Source organism: Triticum urartu, chromosome 3 (genome assembly GCF_003073215.2).
Source record: "Triticum urartu cultivar G1812 chromosome 3, Tu2.1, whole genome shotgun sequence".
In the NCBI taxonomy this organism is placed as follows: domain Eukaryota; kingdom Viridiplantae; phylum Streptophyta; class Magnoliopsida; order Poales; family Poaceae; genus Triticum; species Triticum urartu.
This window is the reverse complement of record NC_053024.1, coordinates 624,023,407-624,038,453: the sequence shown is the minus strand read 5'-3', so window position 1 is coordinate 624,038,453 and position 15,047 is coordinate 624,023,407.

The window sequence follows — 15,047 nt, the reverse complement described above, 5'->3', positions numbered from 1 at the left end:
GGGAGACTCTCTTCTTCAATTTGCACAAAATTATATATTTCCCTTAAGGCAGCTTGTTTCTTATGAGCGGGGAAATACTTAGCAGAGAAGTAGTAAATCATATCCTAGGGACTACGCACACAACCAGGATCAAGAGAATTAAACCATATCTTAGCATCACCCTTTAATGAGAACAGAAATAATTTAAGGATATAATAGTAGCGAGTTTTCTCATCATTAGTGAACAGGGTAGCTATATCATTTAATTTAGTAAGATGTGCCACAACAGTTTCAGATTCATAGCCATAAAAAGAATCTGATTCAACCAAAGTAATTAACTCAGGATCAACAGAGAATTCATAATCCTTATCAGTAACAAAGATAGGTGAAGTAGCATAAGCAGGATCATATTTCATTCTAGCATTCAGAGTTTTTTCTTTCATCTTAACTAATAATTTCTTATGATCACTTCTATCATTGCAAGCAAGAAAGTCTCTCGCAGTTTCTTCATCCATAACATAACCCTCAGGAACAACAGGTAATTCACATCTAGGGGGAGAATCTTCATCATCACTTTCATCAATATTATCAGTTTCAATAATTTCATTCTCTCTAGCCCTAGCAAGTTGTTCATCAAGAAATTCACCAAGTGGCACAGTGGTATCAAGCATAGAAGTAGTTTCATCATAAGTATCATGCATAGCAGAAGTGGCATCATCAATAACATGCGACATATCAGAATTAATAGCAGAAGCAGGTTTATGTGTCGCAAGTTTACTCAAAACACAAGGTGAATCAAGTGCAGAGCTAGATGGCAGTTCCTTACCTCCCCTCGTAGTTGAGGGAAAAATCTTGGTTCTTTGATCTTTGAAGTTCTTCATAATGATAAGGAGATATAAATCCCAAGTGACTCAAAGAATAGAGCTATGCTCCCCGGCAACGGCACCAAAAAATAGTCTTGATAACCCACAAGTATAGGGGATCGCAACAGTTTTCGAGGGTAGAGTATTCAACCCAAATTTATTGATTCGACATAAGGGGAGCCAAAGAATATTCTCAAGTATTAGCAGCTGAGTTGTCAATTCAACCACACCTGGAAACTTAATATCTGCAGCCATGTATTTAGTAGCAAAGTAATATGATAGTAGTGGTAACAATAGCAAAAGGTAACGGTAGCAAAAGTAATATTTTTGGGTTTTGTAGTGATTGTAATAGTAGCAGCGGAAAAGTAAATAAGCGAAGAATAATATATGAAAAGCTCGTAGGCATTGGATCGGTGATGGAGAATTATGCCGGATGCGATCGATCATGTAACAATCATAACCTAGGGTGACACAGAACTAGCTCCAGTTCATTAATGTAATATAGGCATGTATTCCGAATATAGTCATACATGCTTATGGAAAAGAACTTCCATGACATCTTTTATCCTACCCTCCCGTGGCAGCAGGGTCCTATTGGAAACTAAGGGATATTAAGCCTCCTTTTAATAGAGTACTGAACCAAAGCATTAACACATAGTGAATACATGAACTCCTCAAACTACGGTCATCACCGGGAGTGGTCCCGATTATTGTCACTTCGGGGTTCCCGGATCATAACACATAGTGGGTGACTATAGACTTGCAAGATTGGATCAAGAAATCTCATATATTTATGAAAACATAATAAGTTCAGATCTGAAATCATGGCACTCGGGACCTAGTGACAAGCATTAGGCATAGCAAAGTCATAGCAACATCAATCTCAGAACATAGTGGATACTAGGGATCAAACCCTAACAAAACTAACTCGATTACATGATAAATCTCATCCAACCCATCACCATCCAGCAAGCCTACGATGGAATTACTCATGCACGGCGATGAGCATCATGAAATTGGTGATGGAGGAAGGTTGATGATGACGATGGCGACGGATTCCCCTCTCCGAAGCCCCGAACGGACTCCAAATCAGCCCTCTTGAGAGAGTTTAGGGCTTGGCGGTGGTTCCGTATCGTAAAACATGATGAATCCTTCTCTCTAGTTTTTTCTCCCGAAAGTGAATATATGGAGTCAGAGTTGAGGTCGGTGGAGCGTCAGGGGGCCCATGAGGCAGGGGCGCGCCCCCACCCTCGTGGACAGGTGGAGGCCCCCTGACGTGGATCTTTCTTCCAGTATTTTTTTATATATTCCAAAATAATTCTTCGTTGATCTTCAGGTCATTCCGAGAACTTTTATTTCTGCACAAAAATAACACCACGGCAATTCTGCTGAAAACAACGTCAGTCCGGGTTTGTTCCATTCAAATCATGCAAGTTAGAGTCCAAAACAAGGGCAAAAGTGTTTGGAAAAGTAGACACGACGGAGACGTACCACTTTCTTTTATTTGTGACTATATCTTTCATGTACTTACCATAAGGATTCATTTTAAGCATGTCAGTCAAACGCATACGCAAAAGGATAGGTCTAATCATTTCAACAAAGCGCTCAAAATCCTCATCATCCTTTTTCTTGGATGGTTTAGGAGGAAAGGGCATGGGTTTCTGAACCCATGGTTCTCTTTCTCTACCGTGCTTCCTAGCAACAAAGTCTCTCTTATCATAACGTTGATTCTTTGATTGTGGGTTATCAAGATCAACAACAGGTTCAATCTCTACATCATTGTCATTGCTAGGTTGAGCATCAACATGAACCTCATCATTAACATTATCACTAGGTTCATGTTCATTACCAGATTGTGTTTTAGCATCAGAAATAGAAATATCATTGGGATTCTAAGGTGTGTCAACAACAGGTTCACTAGAAGCATGCAAAGTCCTATCATTTTTCTTTTTCTTCTTCTTAGAAGAACTAGGTGCGTCAACATTAGTTCTCTGATAATCTTGCTCAATTCTCTTAGGGTGGCCTTCAGGATACAAAGTTCCCTGAGTAATTTTACCCCCTCTAGTCACAACTCTAACATCATTATCATTTTTCTTATTATTTAATTCATTGAGAAAATCATTCTGAGCCTTAAGTACTTGTTCTACTTGAGTGGTTACCATAGAAGCATGTTTACTAATAAGTTTAAGTTCACCTTTAACTCTAGACATATAATCACTCAAGTGTTCAATCATATAAGCATTACGTTCCAATTGTCTACAAACATAAGCATTGAAGTTTTCTTGTTTAACAATAAAATTATCAAACTCATCTAAGCATTGGCTAGCAGACTTATTACGAGGAATATCACCTTCATCAAATCTATAGAGTGATACGTCTCCAATGTATCTATAATTTTGTATTGTTCCATGCTATATTATATTCTGCTTTGGACATTATTGGGCTTTATTATACACTTTTATATCATTTTTGGGACTAACCTATTAACCGGTGGCCCAACACAGAATTGCTGTTTTTTTGCCTATTTTAGGGTTTCACAGAAAAAGAATATCAAACGGACTCCAAACGGAATGAAACCTTCGGGAACGTGATATTTGGAACGCACATGATCCAGAGGACTTGGACCCTACGTCAAGCAATCAACGAGGAAGGCACGAGGTAGGGGGCGCGCCTATCCCCCAGGCGTGCCCTCCACCCTCGTGGTCCCCCTGTTGCTCCACCGATGTACTCCTTCCTCCTATATATACCTACGTACCCCCAAACTACCAGATACGGAGTCAAAATCCTAATTCCACTGCCGTAACTTTCTGTATCCATGAGATCCCATCTTGGGGCCTTTTCCGGAGCTCCGTCGGAGGGGGCATCGATCACGGAGGACTTCTACATTAACACCATAGCCCTTCTGATGAAGTGTGAGTAGTTTACTTCAGACCTACGGGTCCATAGTTATTAGCTAGATGGCTTCTTCTCTCTTTTTGGATCTCAATACAAAGTTCTCCCCCTCTCTTGTGGAGATCTATTCGATGTAATCTTCTTTTGTGGTGTGTTTGTTGAGACTGATGAATTGTGGGTTTATGATCTAGTTTATCTATGAACAATATTTGAATCTTCTCTGAATTCTTTTATGTATGATTGGTTATCTTTGCAAGTGTCTTCGAATTATCAGTTTGGTTTGGCCTACTAGATTGATCTTTCTTGCAATGGGAGAAGTGCTTAGCTTTGGGTTCAATCTTGCGGTGTCCTTTCCCAGGGACAGTAGGGGCAGCAAGGCACGTATTGTATTGTTGCCATCAAGGATAACAAGATGGGGTTTATATCATATTGCATGAGTTTATCCCTCTACGTCATGTCATCTTGCTTAAAGCGTTACTCTGTTCTCTTGAACTTAATACTCTAAATGCATGCTGGATAGTGGTCGATGTGTGGAGTAATAGTAGTAGATGCAGGCAGGAGTCGGTCTACTTGTCTCGGACATGATGCCTATATACATGATCATACCTAGATATTCTCATAACTATGCTCAATTCTTTCAATTGCTCAACAGTAATTTGTTCACCCACCGTAAATACTTATGCTCTTGAGAGAAGCCACTAGTGAAACCTATGGCCCCCGGGTCTATCTTCCATCATATTAATCTTCCAACACTAAGTTATTTCCTTTGCCATTTATTTTACTTTGCATCTTTTATTTCTCTTTATCATAAAAATACCAAAAATATTATCCTATCATATCTATCAAATCTCACTCTCGTAAGTGACCGTGTAGGGATTGACAACCCCTTATCGTGTTGGTTGCGAGGATTTATTTGTTTGTGTAGGTGTGAGGGACTCGTGCGCGGCCTCCTACTGGATTGATACCTTGGTTCTCAAAAAATAAGGGAAATGCTTACGCTACTTTGCTGCATCACCCTTTCCTCTTGAAGGGAAAACCAACGCAGTGCTAAGGTAGCAAGAAGGATTTCTGGCGCCGTTGCCGGGGAGGTTCGCGCAAGACAAGTCAAGATTTGACTCCCGACAACGAGTCATTTGTGGCGCCGTTGCAAGTCAAGACATACCAAGTACTCATCACAAACCTTTATCTCCCGCATTATATTATTTGCCATTTGCCTCTCGTTTTCCTCTCCCCCACTTCACCCTTGCCGTTTTATTCGCCCTCTCTCTCCATCCTCCCTCTCTTTCTCTATTTGCCTCTTTTTGCCCGTTTCTTGTTCGCTTGTGTGTTGGATTGCTTGCTTGTCATTATGGCTAGTCCCCTATATTCTCCGTTGTCTCCCGAAAATGAAGTTCTTAATTTCAAGCAAAGGGAAGGAGAAAACCTAAAAGACGCTTGGTATAGAATTTGCAATGCTACAAATAGATCTACCAGGAAGCAATCTACTTCTATTCTTCTCCGCAATTTTTATGTAGGTGCTATTCCTTGGCACAATATGTCCTTGATACCATTGCCGAAGGGAATTTCTTGGGTACCCATATTTTCGATTCCTATAATGCTATGATAGATTTGTTTGGCTCACCCCCTCTTTTGGTTAATGGAACTATGTTAACTTTGGAGCATGTAATGCAAAAATCTTGAAATTATTGAAAATAAAGTTGCTACCGTTGAGTTAATTGGAAAATTTGATAAAAAGATCCGCAACCAAATTACCCAATATGGCTCTAAAGTAGGAGTAACTTCGAAAAATAATAAAGAGAAGGAACCTATAGTTAATGAAAGAATAAATCATGATTCCACTAGAATCGATAAACTTGAGGGTATCATTACCAACCTGGGAACCGCTTTTTCTTACACAAAGAATACTCCAAGTCCTTCAACTAAAATTGCCAAGCTTATGTATGTTCCTAAAAATAAGGGTGAATCCTCTAGCAAAGAAACTGCGGATCTCAAATCTATAAGTATTCATCCTAATCTTTTTGCTATCATTAAGGAACCATTTGCTACTAATGATTTTTTTGATCTTGTGCCTACAAGTTTGATTATTGATAAAAGGAAAGAAACTCCTAAAGGTGATAGATGTCTCATTAAAGAACTACCAACTAAAGATACCTAGATCTATCCTTGCTTTCATGCCTAGCTAGGGGCGTTAAACGATAGCACTTGTTGGGAGGCAACCCAATTTTATTTTTATTCCTTGCTTTTTGCTCCTGTTTAGTAATAAATAATTTATCTATCCTCTGTTTTGGTTGTGTTTTTTGTGTTTAATTAGTGTTTGTGCCAAGTAGAACCGTTGGGAAGACTTGGGGAAAGTCTTTTTAATCTTGCTGTAAAAACAGAAACTTTAGCGCTCACGAGAATTGCTGCCATTTTTATTTGGAAAGTGATATTTAGTTAATTATTTTTGCATATGATTAATAGATAAATTCCTCAAGTCCAGAAATTTAATTTAGAATTTTTGGGGTTCCAGATCTTGCGTTAGCTACAGATTACTACAGACTGTTCTGTTTTTGACAGATTCTGTTTTTCGTGTGTTGTTTACTTATTTTGATGAATATATGGCTAGTAAATAGTTTATAAACCATAGAGAAGTTGGAATAAAGTAGGTTTAACACCAATATAAACAAATAATGAGTTCATTACAGTACCTTGAAGTGGTGTTTTGTTTTCTTTCGCTAACGGAGCTCACGAGATTTTCTACTTTAAGTTTTGTGCTGTGAAGTTTTCAAGTTTTGGGTAAAAGATTTGATGGATTATGGAACAAGGAGTGGAAAGAGTCTAAGCTTGGGGATGCCCATGGCATCCCAAGATAATCTAAGGATACCTAAAAGCCAAAGCTTGGGGATGCCCCGGAAGGCATCCCCTCTTTCGTCTACATCCATCGGTAACTTTACTTGGAGCTATATTTTTATTTACCACATGATATTTGTTTTGCTTGGAGCGCCTTGTATTATTTGAGTCTTTATTTGTTAGTTTTCCACAATCATCCTTGCTTTACACACCTTTTGAGAGAGACACACATGATTCAGAAATTGTTAGAATACTCTATGTGCTTCACTTATATCTTTTGAGTTATATAGTTTTTGCTCCAGTGCTTCACTTATATCTTTTAGAGCACGTCGGTGGATTTGTTTTATAGAAACTATTGTTCTCTCATGCTTCACCTAGATTATTTTGAGAGTCCTACAAAACAGCATGGTAAATTGCTTTAATTATGTTAGGCATTCAAGATAAATAAAAAAATTCTTATGAGTGTGTTGAATACTATGAGAAGTTTGATACTTGATAATTGTTTTGAGATACGGAGATGGTGTTGGGGAACATAGCAATAATTCAAAAAAATACCTACGTCTCACCAAGATCAATCTAGGAGATACTAGCAACGAGATAGTGGGCGTGCATCTTCATACCCTTGAAGATCGCTAAGTGGAAGCGTTACAAGAACGCAGTTGGTGGAGTCGTACACGCAGCGATTCAGATCGCGGTCGATTCTGATCTAAGCGCCGAAAAACGGCGCCTCCGAGATCAACACACGTACAGCCCGGGGACATCTCCTCCTCCTTGATCCAGCAAGGGGAGAGGAGAAGTTGAGGGAGAACTCCGACAGCACGACGGCGTGGTGGTGATGGAGCTCGTGGTTCTCCCGCAGGGCTTCGCCAAGCGCTACGGAGGAGGAGGAGGTGTAGGAGAGGGGGAGGGGCTGCGCCAGGGGATGTGTCTAGGTCTTCTGGCAGCCCTCCCACATCCACTATTTATAGGAGAAGGGGAGAGGGGGCAGGCCCCTTCAGATCCCATCTAGGGGAGGGGCGGCGGCCAGGGAGGGAACCCTAGATGGGTTTTGGGCACCCCCAGCCCTAGGAGACTTGCCCCCCAAGCCAGGAAGGGAGGCTGCCCTAGGGGAGGCGCCCCCACCTCTCCTGGTTACGTGAGATGGGGTGGGAGGGGCGCACAGCCCCTTAGTGGGCTGGTGTGCCCCTTCCCCTTGGCCCATAAGGCCCCCCAACACTTGTCGGGGCCTCCAAAACCACTTTCGGACACGCTGGTCGTCACCCGGTACCCCCGGAACAATTCCGGACTCCAATACCCTTCGTCCAATATATCGATCTTCACCTATGGACCATTCCAGAACTCCTCGTCACATAAGGGATCTCATCCGGGACTCTGAATAACCTTCGGTAACCATATACTATTTCCCATAACAACTCTAGCGTCACCGAACCTTAAGTGTGTCAACCCTACGGGTTCGGGAACCATGTAGACATGACCGAGACATCTCTCCGGCCAATAACCAATAGCGGGATCTGGATACCCATATTGGCTCCCACATGTTCCATGATGATCTCATCGGATGAACCACGATGTCGGGGATTCAATCAATCCCGTATACAATGTCCTTTGTCTATCGGTATGTTACTTGCCCGAGATTCGATCGTCGGTATCCCCATACCTCGTTTAATCTCGTTACCGGCAAGTATCTTTACCCGTTCCGTAACGCATGATCTCATGGCTAACTCCTTAGTCACATTGACCTCATTATGATGATGCATTACCGAGTGGGCCCAGAGATACCTCTCCATCATACGGAGTGACAAATCCCAGTCTCGATTCATGCCAACCCAACAGACACTTTCGGAGATACCTGTAGGGCACCTTTATAGCCACCCAGTTACATTGTGACGTTTGGTACACCCAAAGCATTCCTACGGTATCCGGGAGTTGCACAATCTCATGGTCTAAGGAAATGATACTTGACATTAGAAAAGCTTTAGCAAACGAACTACACGATCTTGTGCTACGCTTAAGATTGGGTATTGTCCATCACATCATTCTCCTAATGATGTGATCCCATTATCAATGACATCTAATGTCGATCGTCAGGAAACCATAACCATCTATTGATCAACGAGCTAGTCAACTAGAGGCTTACTAGGGACATGTTGTGGTCTATGTATTCTCACTTGTATTACGGTTTCCAATTAATACAATTATAACATGAACAATAGACAATTATCATGAACAAGGAAATACAACAATAACCATTTTATTATTGCCTCTAGGGCATATTTCCAACAGTCTCCCACTTGCACTAGAGTCAATAATCTAGTTCACATCACTATGTGATTGTAATGAATCCAACACCCATGGGGTTTGTTCATATCTCGCTTGTGAGAGAGGTTTATTAGTCAATGGGTCTGAACCTTTCAGATCCATGTGTGCTTTACAAATCTCTATGTCATCTTGTAGATGCAGCTACCACGCGCTACTTGGAGCTATTCCAAATAACTGCTCTACTATACGAATCCGGTTTACTACTCAGAGTCATCCAGATTAGTGTCAAAGTTTGCGTCAATGTAACCCTTTACGACGAACTCTTTTACCACCTCCATAATTGAGAAAATTCCTTAGTCCACTAGTTACTAAGGATAAGTTCGACCGCTGTCATGTGATCCATTCCTGGATCACTCTTGTACCCCTTGACTGACTCATGGCAAGGCACACTTCAGGTGCGGTACACAACATAGCATACTGTAGAGCCTACGTCTAAAGCATAGGGGACGACCTTCATCCTTTCTCTCTCTTCTGCCGTGGTCAGGTCTTGAGTCTTACTCAATACTCACACCTTGTAACACAGCCAAGAACTCCTTCTTTGCTGATCTATTTTGAACTCCTTCAAAATCTTGTCACGGTATGCATTCATTTGAAAGTACTATTAAGCGTTTTTTATCTATCCTTATAGATCTTGATGCTCAATGTTCAAGTACCTTAATCCAGGTTTTACACTGAAAAATACATTTCAAATAACCCTGTATGCTTTCCAAAAATTCTACATCATTTCTGATCAACAATATGTTAACAACATATACTCATCAAAAATTCTATAGTGCTCCCACTCACTTCTTTGGAAATACAAGTTTCTCATAAACTTTGTATAAACCCAAAATCTTTGATCATCTCATCAAAGTGTACATTCCAACTCCGAGATGCTTACTCCAGTCCTTTGAAGGATTGCTGGAGCTTTGCATACTTGTTAGCATCTTTGAGGATTGACAAAACCTTCTGGTTGTATCACATACAACCTTTCCTCAAGAAAATCGTCGAGGAAACAATGTTTTGACATCCTATCTGCAAGATTTCATAAATAATGTAGTAACTACTAACATAATTCCAACAGACTCTTAGTGTCGCTATGAGTGAGAAAGTCTCATCGTAGTCAACTCCTTGAACTTGTCGAAAAACATCTGAACGACAAGTCGAGCTTTCTTAATGGTGACACTTACCATCATTGTCCGTCTTCCTTTTAAAATCCATCTGCACTCAACAGCCTTTCGACCATCAAGTAGTTCTTCCAAAGTATATACTTTGTCTTTATACATGGATCCTCTCTCGAATTTTATGGCCTCGAGCCATTCGTCAGAATCCGGGCCCACCATCGCTTCTCCATAGCTCGTAGGTTCATTGTTGTCTAGCAACATGACTTCCAAGACAGGATTACGTACCACTCCGAAGTAGTACGCATCCTTGTCGACCTATGAGGTTTTGTAGTGACTTAATCCGAAGTTTCATGATCACTATCATAAGCTTCCACTTCAATTGGTGTAGGTGTCACAGGAACAACTTCCTGTGCCCTGCTACACACTAGTTGAAGTGACGGTTCAATAACCTCATCAAGTCTCCATCATCCTCCCACTCAATTCTTTCGAGAGAAACTTTTCCTCGAGAAAGGACCCGTTTCTAGAAACAATCACTTTTGCTTCCGGATCTGAAATAGGAGGTATACCCAACTGTTTTGGGTATTCTATGAAGATGCATTTATCCACTTTGGGTTCGAGCTTATCAGCCTGAAACTTTTTCACATAAGCGTCGTAGCCCCAAACTTTTAAGAAACGATAGCTTAGGTTTTTATAAACCATAGTTCATATGGTGTCGTCTCAACGGAATTGCGTGGTGCCCTATTTAAAGTGAATGCGGTTGTCTCTAACGCCTAACCCATAAACGATAGTGGTAGTTCGATAAGAGACATCATGGTATGCACCATATCCAATTGGGTGCAGTTATGATGTTCGGACACACCATCACACTATGGTGTTCCAGGCGGTATTAGTTGTGAAACAATTTCCACAATGTCTTAATTGTTGCCAAACTCATAACTCAGATATTCATCTCTATGATCATATCATAGAAATTTTATCCTCTTGTCACGACGATCTTCAACTTCACTCTGAAATTACTTAAACCTTTTAATAATTTAGACTTGTGTTTCATCAAGTAAATATACTCAGCATCTACTCAAATCATCTGTGAAGTAAGAACATAACGATATCCACAGCGTGCCTTAGCACTCATTGGAATGCACACATCAAAATGTATTACTTCCAACAAGTTGCTTTCTTGTTCCATCTTACTGAAAACGAGGCCTTTCAGTCATCTTGCCCATGTGGTATGATTTGCATGTCTCAAGTGATTCAAAATCAAGTGAGTCCAAACGATCCATCTGTATGGAGTTTCTTCATGCATATCTACCAATAGACATGGTTCGCATGTCTCAATCCTTTCAAAAACGAGTGAGTCCAAAGATCCATCAACATGGAGCTTCTTCATGCATTTTATACCAACATGACTCAAATGGTAGTGCCACAAGTATGTGGTACTATCATTATTGTCTTATATCTTTTGGCATGAACATGTGTATCACTATGATCGAGATTCAATAAACCATTCATTTTAGGTGCTAGACCATTGAAGGTATTATTCAAATAAACAGAGTAACCATTATTCCCCTTAAATGAATAACCGTATTGCGATAAACATAATCGAATCATGCCTATGCTCAACGCAAACACCAAATAACAATTATTTAGGTTTAACACCAATCCCGATGGTAGAGGGAGCGTGCGATGTTTGATCACATCAACCTTGGAAACGCTTCCAACACATATCGTCATCTCACCTTTAGCTAGCCTTCGCAGCCTTTTATTTCGAGTTACTAACACTTAGCAACCGAATCGGTATTTATTACCCTGGTGCTACTAGGAGTACTAGTAAAGTACACAATATAACGTATATTCAAAATACTTCTGTCGACCTTGCCAGCCTTCTCATCTACCAAGAATCTAGGGTAGTTCTGCTTCAGTGACCGTTCCCCTCATTACAGAAGCACTTAGTCTCGGGTTTGGGTTCAACCTTGGGTTTCTTCACTAGGGCAGCAACTGATTTGCCGTTTCATGAAGTATCCCTTCTTTCCCTTGCCCTTCTTGAAACTAGTGGTTTAACCATCAACAATTGGTGCTCCTACTTGATTTCTACTTTCGTGGTGTCAAACATCGCGAGTTGCTCAAGGATCATCATGTCTATCCCTGATATGTTATAGTTCATCATGAAGCTCTAATAGCTTGGTGGCAGTGACTATGGAGAACCATCACTATCTCATCTGGAAGATTAACTCCCACTCGATTCAAGCGATTGTAGTACTCAGACAATCTGAGCACATGCTCAACGATTGAGCTTTTCTCCCTTATTTTTTAGGCTTAAGAAACTTGTCAGAGGTCTCATACCTCTTGACATGGGAACTAGTCTGAAATCCCAATTTCAGTCTTTGGAACATCTCATATGTTCTGCGACGTTTCAAAAGCGTCTTTGGTGCCACAATTCTAAATTGTTAGCATTACGCACTGAACTATCATGTAGTCATCAAAACATGTATGTCAGATGTTTCCCAACATCTACCGACGACGCTTGAGGTTCAACACACCGACCGGTGCATTAAGGACATAAGCCTTCTGCGCAGCAATGAGGATAATCCTCAGTTGACGGACCCAGTCCACATAATTTCTACTATCAACTTTTAACTAAATTTTCTCTAGGAACATATATTAAACAGTAGAACTAAAGTGTAAGCTACGACATAATTTGCAAATACCTTTTGACTATGTTCATGATAATTAAGTTCATCTAATTATTTAATGAACTCCCACTTAGATAGGCATCCCTCTAGTCATCTAAGTGATACATGATCCGAGTCAACTAGGTTGTGTCCGATCATCACGTGAGACAGACTAGTCATCATCGGTGAACATCTTCATGTTGATCGTATCTACTATACGACTCATGTTCGATCTTTCAGTCTCTTGTGTTCTGAGGCCATGTCTGTACATGCTAGGCTCGTCAAGTCAACCTAAGTGTATCGCGTGTGTAAATCTGGCTTACACCCGTTGTATGCGAACGTTAGAACCTATCACACCCGATCATCACGTGGTGGTTCGGAACAACGGACCTTAGCAACGGTGCACAGTTAGGGGGAACACTTTCATGAAATTTTAGCGAGGGATCATCTTATTTATGCTACCGTCGTTCTAAGCAAATAAGATGTAAACATGACAAACATCACATGAAAATCATAAAGTGACATGATATGGCCAATATCATCTTGCGCCTTTTGATCTCCATCTTCGAGGTGCGGCATGATCACCTTCGTCATCGCCATGACACCATGATCTCCATCATCGTGTCATCATGAAGTTGCCTCGCCAACTATTACTTCTACTACTATGGCTAACGCTTAGCAATAAAGTAAAGTAATTACATGGCGTTTTCGTTGACACGTAGGTCATAAATAAATTAAGACAACTCCTATGGCTCCTGCCGGTTGTCATACTCATCGACATGCAAGTCGTGATTCCTATTACAAGAACAGATCAATCTCATACATCACATATATCATTCATCACATTCTTTTGGCCATATCACATCACATAGCATACCCTGCAAAAACAAGTTAGACGTCCTCTAATTGTTGTTGCATGTTTACGTGGCTGCTATGGGTTTCTAGCAAGAACGTTTCTTACCTACGCAAAACCACAATGGTGATATGCCAATTGCTATTTACCCTTCATAAGGACCCTTTTCATCGAATCCGATCCGACTAAAGTGGGAGAGACAGACACCCGCTAGCCACCTTATGGACCAAGTGCATGTCAGTCGGTGGAACCTATCTCACGTAAGAGTACGTGTAAGGTCGGTCTGAGCCGCTTCGTCCCACAATGTGTAACGGTAAGCAAATTGAACAAAGCATCGCCCTGAACTACTTTGTGTTCTACTCATGCATAGAATCTACGCATAGACCTAGCTCATGATGCCATTGTTGGGGAACGTAGCAATAATTCAAAAAAAAATCCTACGTGTCACCAAGATCAATATAGGAGATACTAGCAACGAGAGAGAGGGAGTGCATCTTCATACCCTTGAAGATCGCTAAGCGGAAGCGTTACAAGAACGCGGTTGGTGGAGTCGTACACGCAGCGATTCAGATCGCGGTCGATTCCGATCTAAGCGCCGAACAACGGCGCCTCCGCGTTCAACACACGTATAGCCTGGGTATGTCTCCTCCTTCTTGATCCAGCAAGGGGAGAGGAGAACTTGAGGGAGAACTTCGACAGCATGACGGCGTGGTGGTGATGGAGCTCGTGGTTCTCCCGCAGGGCTTCGCCAAGCGCTACGGAGGAGGAGGAGGTGTAGGAGAGGGGGAGGGGCTGCACCAGGGGATGTGTCTAGGTCTTCTGGCAGCCCTCCCACCTCCACTATTTATAGGAGAAGGGAAGAGGGGTCCGTCCCATTCAGATCCCATCTAGGGGAGGGGCGGCGGCCAGGGAGGGAACCCTAGATGGGTTTTGGGCGCCCCCAGCCCTAGGAGACTTGCCCCCCAAGCCAGGAAGGGAGGCTGCCCTAGGGGAGGCGCCCCCACCTCTCCTGGTTACGTGAGATGGGGTGGGAGGGGCGCACAGCCCCTTAGTGGGCTGGTGTGCCCCTTCCCCTTGGCCCATAAGGCCCCCCAACACTTGTCGGGGCCTCCGAAACCACTTTCGGACACGCTGGTCGTCACCCGGTACCCCCGGAACAATTCCGAACTCCAATACCCTTCGTCCAATATATCGATCTTCACCTCCGGACCATTCCAGAACTCCTCGTCACGTCCGGGATCTCATCCGGGACTCCGAACAACCTTCGGTAACCACATACTATGTCCCATAACAACTCTAGCGTCACCGAACCGTAAGTGTGTAGATCCTATGGGTTCGGGAACCATGTAGACATGACCGAGACATCTCTCCGGCCAATAACCAATAGCGGGATCTGGATACCCATATTGGCTCCCACATGTTCCACAATGATCTCATCGGATGAACCACGATGTCGGGGATTCAATCAATCCCGTATACAATTTCCTTTGTCTATCGGTATGTTACTTGCCCGAGATTCGATCGTCGGTATCCCCATACC